The sequence below is a fragment of the Pieris rapae genome, chromosome 8 (assembly GCF_905147795.1).
Source record: "Pieris rapae chromosome 8, ilPieRapa1.1, whole genome shotgun sequence".
Taxonomy (NCBI): Eukaryota; Metazoa; Arthropoda; class Insecta; order Lepidoptera; family Pieridae; genus Pieris; species Pieris rapae.
The window spans coordinates 1134906-1143258 of NC_059516.1; the positions used below are offsets into that span (position 1 = coordinate 1134906).

Consider the following 8353-nt stretch of genomic DNA (forward strand, 5'->3'; position numbering starts at 1 on the left):
TCTTTTCTTGAAGGACCCTAAGTAAAATATGCGGCTGAACACGACCTACAGAAATGAAGAGACTAAAGAATAATTTTATATTACGTTTTATACACCAGAATATGGAAGAAATATCAAAATTATCAATAAAATTGTTTTGTTAGTTTATGTTAATCTTATTTGAATCTTAATAGAGCAAATTAATCTAGCAAAGTCCTTCCTAGCCTCCTTGAAGCCCATAGTATATTGGTGAAAATATATCAACCATGTTTTATGTACTAGGACATATACCGATCATGTAATGCGAACGAAATACTTAACAAGCTCATCACAGAACTAACGGTTTTGATAGTTATGGGGACAGCGTTAGCTAAGTTCTAGATCTGATAGATAGATAGATCTAGACTAAAGTGATAACTCTATTTATCCAAATGTTTGATTCTCATAAATAAAGTAATATATTTTAAACGATTAAAAGTACGATCCTCAACCCAATCCCGCGTTCGAACTTTCTTTTTTTTTACAATCATATATAGCTAGACATAACAAAAAACCAAAAAAATGGAATAAAAACAACTTATACAAATGGTAACTAATGTGTGGCCTCGATAATTCGAAAAAAAAGTCTTATTTATTTCCATCACACAAATAAACCATATTTAGAATATTCATAACTTACATAGTAATAATAAAATAAATCAAAATTGATAAATAGAAAATTAAAACCTATTTAAAAACTAAAGTTGACGCGTCTACTTTGCCGGTGAGACGGGGCTGACGTGTCCACACAAGTAGAATTATATTGCAAATTAAACAATTCCTAAGCCTCTTTTAAATAGTGTATCTGGGGTAAAAGATAAAGCACATCCGGGCACGCATAAACTGCATTTAATATCAACGGAAATAGCTAAACACTTGTTCTTGTGATTCCAGTTTTAAAATATTTAAATATGTGGTTATTCGGGTTTGTCGTCATATTTTACGTTTCGTTATGAGTGTTTGTATGTTTCGACAGATGGGATAATTGCTGGAAATCGCGGTGCATATTTTAGTCAAGCTCGCGACACACAAGTATAGACATAGACATTTATTACAAACAAAAACACACACATAAACACACAAAATAACAATTATCAAATATAAAAAATTAAATATGATAATAATCAATTATAATGACAGATATATATATATTTTTTCCTTTTCCCATTCGGTCGGTCTCAAGTATGTAATGCGTGTGTGCTGTGGCTGTAATAGGTCTTGGCTCAGCATTATGTTGAGGAGCAGAATGTTCCACAGCGCTGGTCATCATGCCAGAGACCACATTAGCTATTTTCGTAAAGTTTTTATACGTTCCGAATAACGCTAGATGGTTTCACTCCATAGCTAATTCTTATTAACACATTTGTTTGTTATAAAAATTTAGATTAGTACGTAGTTGAATATTAATATTATTTGTATATTTGTGAAAGTTTCCAGTAGGCTGCAGGCTTGAGTCGGACCTCCCGAGAGACCAGTAAGTGGTCGCAAAAGTCCTAAAACAAGGCTTTTGGGTTGCAAAAGAAATAAGCCAATGCTTTAAAAGTCTAACTATAATCGCTAAGATCCCTTAGTTCTTCCGGAAAGTGTAATCTTACCAGCTCTACGCCCTTGACTTGCGAACTGGTAGTAAATGTAAATTTACAATTAATTTCATTTGTTTTTTTTTTGACGTTCATAAGTTTACATGTATACCTAAATGAATAAAGATATTTTTGAGTTTGAGTTAGTCAGTGCACCATCATTGATCTCTTTTAAAAATGGATTGGATATTTACTCCAAATCTCAAAATACGCGCGCATCAGTTTATTAAACTGCTAGTGTGTTTAAATAAATAATAATAATAACCCACATTCTGTAATTATCGGTATAATTGGAAAAAGCTACGTTATTTAAAGATTATTTATTCAAGAGGGTTATTATTATATTTTTCCGGTTCCTGTGGAGGATTATGGAACGGGTTTAATACGAAAGATGCGTATTTTACTTAAAAAGAAAGTTATACTGTGTACACAAAGATTTAACGTTATATAGCGGCGTAAAATATATTGTTTGTACTCAAACATTTCACCGGATGTGAATGAGCTTCGCGAATTTCCATATCCGTTCATAACACGTCGTTAATCATATATTTACATTGTACCTGACTATAGTGCACCGGTAATAAACTCCACATGTTTCAACAAATGAATGTTTTGTCCTTATCACTCTTGTGTCACTTTACAATTGAATAAAGTGGACAAAACATTATTTAACTAATTGTGGCTTATAGTACGTTGATTAATTAAATTTTTTTAGCGATCATATATATAACCTTAAAAATGTTTTTAATTGTTCTGCAGAACTTTAATATCGCCTTCAGATGGTTACTTGCTTATTGCATTTTTGCATTGTTGTAAGTAAAAGAAAAGTTATGATCGAATAAATTATACATGTAAGGGCGGGGCTCAAATCTTAGGGCAAGTACCTCCTTATGTACAAACAATGTTGGTCTATGCATATTTTCTACCCACAAAAGTGAAAGTTTTTTTTACAAGCAATAGGAATATTGGATATATTGGTTTATTGTTAATATATTGATATTGAATTTTGAATTATTATTGGACAAATTGGAAACGAGAAAGTTAAATTCAATTTATGAGTGTGTTAGTGATTAAAGGGCTAATTTTGGCTTCAAGTGAAGATAGTTTTCATTTTGTTTATGGTTGTATTTATTTCAAAAAGGCATTAAAGATGCATGTTAGTGTGAACATAGTAGACTAAATTTGAGACGGCTAATGGCGACGTGTATCTCGCTCATATATATACATATTAATATTACTTAAGTTTCTCATGTAATTTTTTTTTTTAATGAGAAATAAAGATCTTTAAACATTATATTTATTTACTAAATTAATTACATGTTACATAACTAATGTTAGGTTCGATAACTCGGGGCTTTACAAAAACATTTAAACGTCAAAGTAATATGAAAAGCGAGCGTCGAGAAAAAGTTCTTTAAAGAAATGGCCGAATTATGTAACCGACACTTCTTTAAACTGTTATATCATTGCACGTAACAGAATTCACAAATTGTGCAAAAAAAGATGGAAATCCGGCAGACAACGCAAATCAGAAGGGAAGAGACTGTTACTTCCACCAGCGTATGTAAATTTTAGTATGCGGTATTTATAGGTATCATAATCTGTGACGAAATTTCTAATAGTGTCTATAATGAAAATACGGAAATTATGTACTAATTAAGTAAATACAAGTCCATTCTCCCATAAACAATAAATTTAAACATATTTTTATTAAATAGGATCTTTACATCATCACTACATAGTATAAAACAAAGTCGCTTTCTCTTCCCTATGTCCCTTTGTATGCTTAAATCTTTGAAACTACGCAACGGATTTTGATGCGGATTTTTTTAATAGATAGAGTGATTCAAGAGGAAGTTTTATATGTATGTATAATAACATCCATTAAATAGTGGAGAAGTACTGTTATTTTTGAGGTTTCTAATGTGATGTCGTAAATAATTACATTTTTGTCCGCTTGCATTGCAAACGCAGGCTGAACCCTACGAGTTTTATCAAAATAATGTACTAAGTATTGCACACATTGAAAAGGTCTACAGAAAAGTCCCTGACGGTATATATCTATATGGTATATGTCGCGTATATTATCGGAGCTTTCCAGCGACGGAAATAACAATACATAATAAAAACCTGCTTTTCATCAGCATTGCACCCGTGGGAAGCTGGGGCGGGTCACTAGTTGTCTATAATCCGGAAATTATGTACTAATTAAGTAAAAACAAGCCCGTTCTCCCAAAACAATAAATTTAAACATATTTTTATTTAATAGGATCTTTACGTATAAATTAATTAAGACTTTAATTCTCTTGCAAGATGAATCAAGAAAATAAATCAATGCCGCTACAACCTTTATTAGGTGTAAGCCTTATATCTCTGCATGTTTTTTGATATTTTGTCAATTTAATAAGCGTGTGATCAGCCTCCTGTGCCTGACGCCGGCTACTTTTTGACTTACGATGTTTTCCTTCACCGTTCCCGCTAAAATACATAGAAAATTCTGTTGTGGCATAGCCAGTGATCGAACCTACGACCTCAGAGACGAGAGCCGCACGCTACACCAATAAAAATAAGAAACATTATGTAATACTTTTTGTGCATTTTGGAGTTGTTTCTATTTTTTTTAAGTATTACTTTGTGAAGATATTTCTACTATAGGTAAGACTGTAAAACGTATTATGAAACAAGGGTTACATTGTACTATTTTGGTCTAATAAAACAACAAATAAACTCAGTATAAAATATAATAAAACATATTTCAAAGACAAAAGAACGGAACATCGGTACAATGAAATGAAAAACCCAATCCAAAATGTGCGTACGTCTACAGAATATCAATGTAGTCTTGCCTGTTTGTAGCTAATATTGTTTGTACTATTTTTCGGTATTAAGATTTGATTTTGTATACCTAGCGGTGTCTTCAATCGTGGTTTTCGTAAAAGTAATTATACCTAAGTTTGAACTTGTTTGAGTTCCTTTCTGGGTCTTACCAACTAGATGTTTCCCAACGTGGGCAACGCCCCACGGGAACTCTGCTCTATTTGATTTTTTTACACATTTCTATGTTCAAGTGACTATAAGAATTTTAGAAATACGAAGCTGGGGCATGGGACAAAAAAGGTGGTTGAATTAGAGGTTTAGATCGAAAATATGTAGTTTGAGAACATGTATTCGCTTACATTTCCATTTTATATAATTTCAATTGTAAGACAGCCACGTAATTATATTAATATAAAAGTTATCACAAGTATCGACCTGAATAATTCAGCTGTGTAAACCACACATATTTTTATACATATGTCATTTTCTAGACTTTGTACTTAATATACTATGAGTCCGGCGTTATAAACGAAGCGTCATGCCCACATACTCTTCTAATTAATTTGCTATATTTGTTTTAAATATTGTAGTATTGTTTGATGATTTGCTTTTTTAAAAGAGTACCGAGAGTTTTTTCGCCGGCTTTTTCTCTCGGCCTACATCTTCTGTCTTCTTTGCCGATGAGTAGGGATGCCTACAGGTTCGAGTTTAGTTACGTGGAATAAGTGATACCCTGATGATCTTATGTTCCAAAATAAAAGTATTTTTTTACATTTGGATACGAAGGTTCATTCGGTGTATAATTTTTATAAATACTTTTGGCTATTAGATACCTGAATAGTTCATACAATTTCAAGAACGAGTTGATTGTATTGTAGATACCTACCTAGTTCATTTATCGAGGCTTTTTAATAACGACGACTAGTTCCGAAATGAAATATTAGTATCATACTTTTTTCGAGGCGTTGGTGACTAGAATACGTGTGAAATTATGAGGAATTTACATAATTTTTTGTATGAATTTAATAGTCACACATCACTTTTACCTGATTAAAACGGTCACAAGAAACGCAGCACAGTTACTGAAACCCGTTCCGATGTTTATTTTAAGATATAAACAGTTTGTTTGTCTCCATTTAAACCATTTAGCATAATTACATTGTGAGATCTTGTATACGCTTAAACGTACATATAGGCATAAACTAAAACCTGGTGAAATAAAAAATACACAAACGATGAAGGGTGTAGGAAGATGGTGTATAAAAAAAAAAGGAACGAGGACCTGAAAACATTAATGGCCAGTCTTAACGATTAGCCGCCGGGGCTACATCAGTATGAAGAACGTAAAACAGCTATTGAATATTGCTCCTTATCACTAATTTTGAGTAAACGTGACAAAAAATTCAATTAAGGTTTATGAATACGTCCGATAATGTACAATTATTACATTATTATTATTGTAAAGCATAAGTATTGCATAGTTAATTTACCAATTTAAATGTAGATAGAAAATTTATTGATTCCAGTAATTTTTTTTACTACTAATGCGATAGTATTACAAAATATTTCCCACACCAACTATCCTACATACAAACATTAAAAAATTAAACTTATATTCCTACATCTTATAACTAACAATATATACACAAAATATTCTGAAAGTACTCGGTGAAATTTCTACTATATTCAAAGGATTCATGTAGTAATGTAGGAAGAATTCGCCTACATAATGTAGACGAACTTTATTTAAAAAAAGGCCAGAATTTAGCTTTTCATATTGCGGTCTCGGGTCTTCAAACTTTAAAGTAAACATTGTTTTTTAAGAACAACCTATGAAGAATATCTATGTAGACTAATGCATGACTTTTAAACGCACCCTGTATATTAGCTAAGTGATGTTGAAATTTGACAAATTGGTGATTTTGTTTGCTATTGAATTTGAGTAGGATGTTGTTTCGTTTTAACCGCTTGCGTTTGGGACCTTGACAGAGCCTTAACCGATAAAAATTTAGTTTCTAGTACTTAAAAAATGTCAAGATAAGTAATTTTACGCAATCTATTGCCTCATTACATGCCAATGACATTGAATTCACATAAAACATTAAAAAAATGCCACCGCTTTGACGTAATGGCGCACCTTAGTACATACCTTGGAAATCCAAGAAGAAAACCATAAGAAACATCCAACAATACACACACTATCTATCTCTTTATTATATATAAAGGGAAGATAGTCACGATCACATTTTTATAGAACACTGTCAATAAAACGCGTACGTGTCTGCGCACTGATTGTTAGGTACTGAGGTGCGCAGGCGCAGCGGGCGGCAATCGGCGCCCGATGTGGGTGACACTTGACATAAAACAGCTTTAGCGTTAGACTACAATATACAGTAGTTTAATATTGTTTTGTTTTTGTTGTTAATTCACAACAAATTATATCTCGACTTAATTATCATTTTCTATTACCACAACTACTGTAAACCATTGTAAACTTTATCGCTATATACATTAACATACACTTAAATATATAAAAAAAATTAATATTATCTTGCATTTTTTTATTACAAGCGCGCGACTACCTTGAAGTGTCGAACCAGGCACCATTGGAACTAGATGCTTGCAATAAAAAACATGCTCGTATGGTGAAGGATAACAACATTAGCACGTTTCGATACCTAAAGGTGTGTTCTATTGGTACGGTGGTGAATACAGAAGGCCATCATGAGCGTGATTGATCAATATATTTTACTTCACAAAATAGTTCTCAAAGAAAGCAATTATATAATATTCGTTGAAGGTCTTTTATAAGTCCTTCCCGACTAAAAAGGCTCGCAGGAGGCCCCGACACATATTAACGGATCCGGATGATCCAATCACAATAGCAAATGACAAATTTAAAACAGTAGCAATAAACATCAGACTAGGGTAAAAAACCGCCTTCGCCGGGGAAGGCAAGGACCTTTACTTAGTACTTCGCTTACTCCAGTGAGCTTCCGTCCTGCCCTTCAGGCGATTGAGCCCCCCGCGACGGCTCAAGCCGAGGTTCGATTCTCACAGGAGACTCCCTTGCGCGAGTCGCGGGAACCCCACCCTTTTAGGCTGAGCTAAGCTCGCAAAAACAGCCCGTGCTGAAGTGTAAAGGCCCTTAAGGCCAACAGCGAGATGTCATTAAAAAAAGGTTTTATATGTGTTAGTGGAAAAAGATCGATACGAGAGGACGTATTGCATGTAGGGGCTATGGACATTGCTAAAAGAGAAAGTACATGTTAAACAATTGACACACCGCATAAATAGATGTAAGGTTGAATAATAATGAGATTTGAAACGTTTATCAGCTTATGGGGACGTAACTGGGCGTGACATGGTTTAAAATTCTGAGGTCATTTGAAGTACACATTGAACACTACAGACTTACAATTAACACCTTTCGATTGGTTTTCACTAATATTAAGCCAACGTAAGATAGTGACAGCCATTTATGGCATGAGCTATCATCAGCATCTATTGGATCATGTTTAATAACAAGTAGTTATTTTTTTCAGTTCGACGACGACCCCGCTCGTTCTTATCGGTTTTGGTTGGCTTTGGTTCCGTCTGCTAACGAATATATCATGAGGAGTGTTCTGGAGTTATGTTCAGACGTCCGCTGTCATTCAATCATCGGACTGTGAGGAAAATATTTTATGCAATGCAACTAAGTGTTTTATTGCATGAAGTGTTGCCATCTCAATACTCTTGACGTCTGACAACATACGGCTTATTGATGCGTGATTTGATTTTCTGCCAGCACCATCTCTTTTTAGAACCAGCTGCCAGATGAATTTGCGAATGGATATGACTTTTTCAAGTAAACGACGCTGCGTGCTTGGATACACCTAAGCACCCATCGTTACACGGGCGGTGGCTAGCACTTTATTCAATTGGTGTAGGAATGA

The 8353-nt window shown here is 33.6% G+C and overlaps 1 protein-coding gene across 4 annotated transcripts in view; it reads right to left on the bottom strand.

Moving 5' to 3' along the window:
* The window catches only part of LOC111002141 (ephexin-1), a 70672-nt gene extending 63964 nt beyond the window's left edge, over nucleotides 1–6708 (bottom strand). For all 4 annotated transcript variants that reach the window (XM_045629086.1, XM_045629084.1, XM_045629085.1 and 1 more), the window contains exon 1: nucleotides 6565–6708. The gene's annotated coding sequence lies outside the window, so the exon portion shown is untranslated. The remainder of the gene's footprint in view (nucleotides 1–6564) is intronic.
* Nucleotides 6709–8353: the final 1645 nt, after the last annotated feature.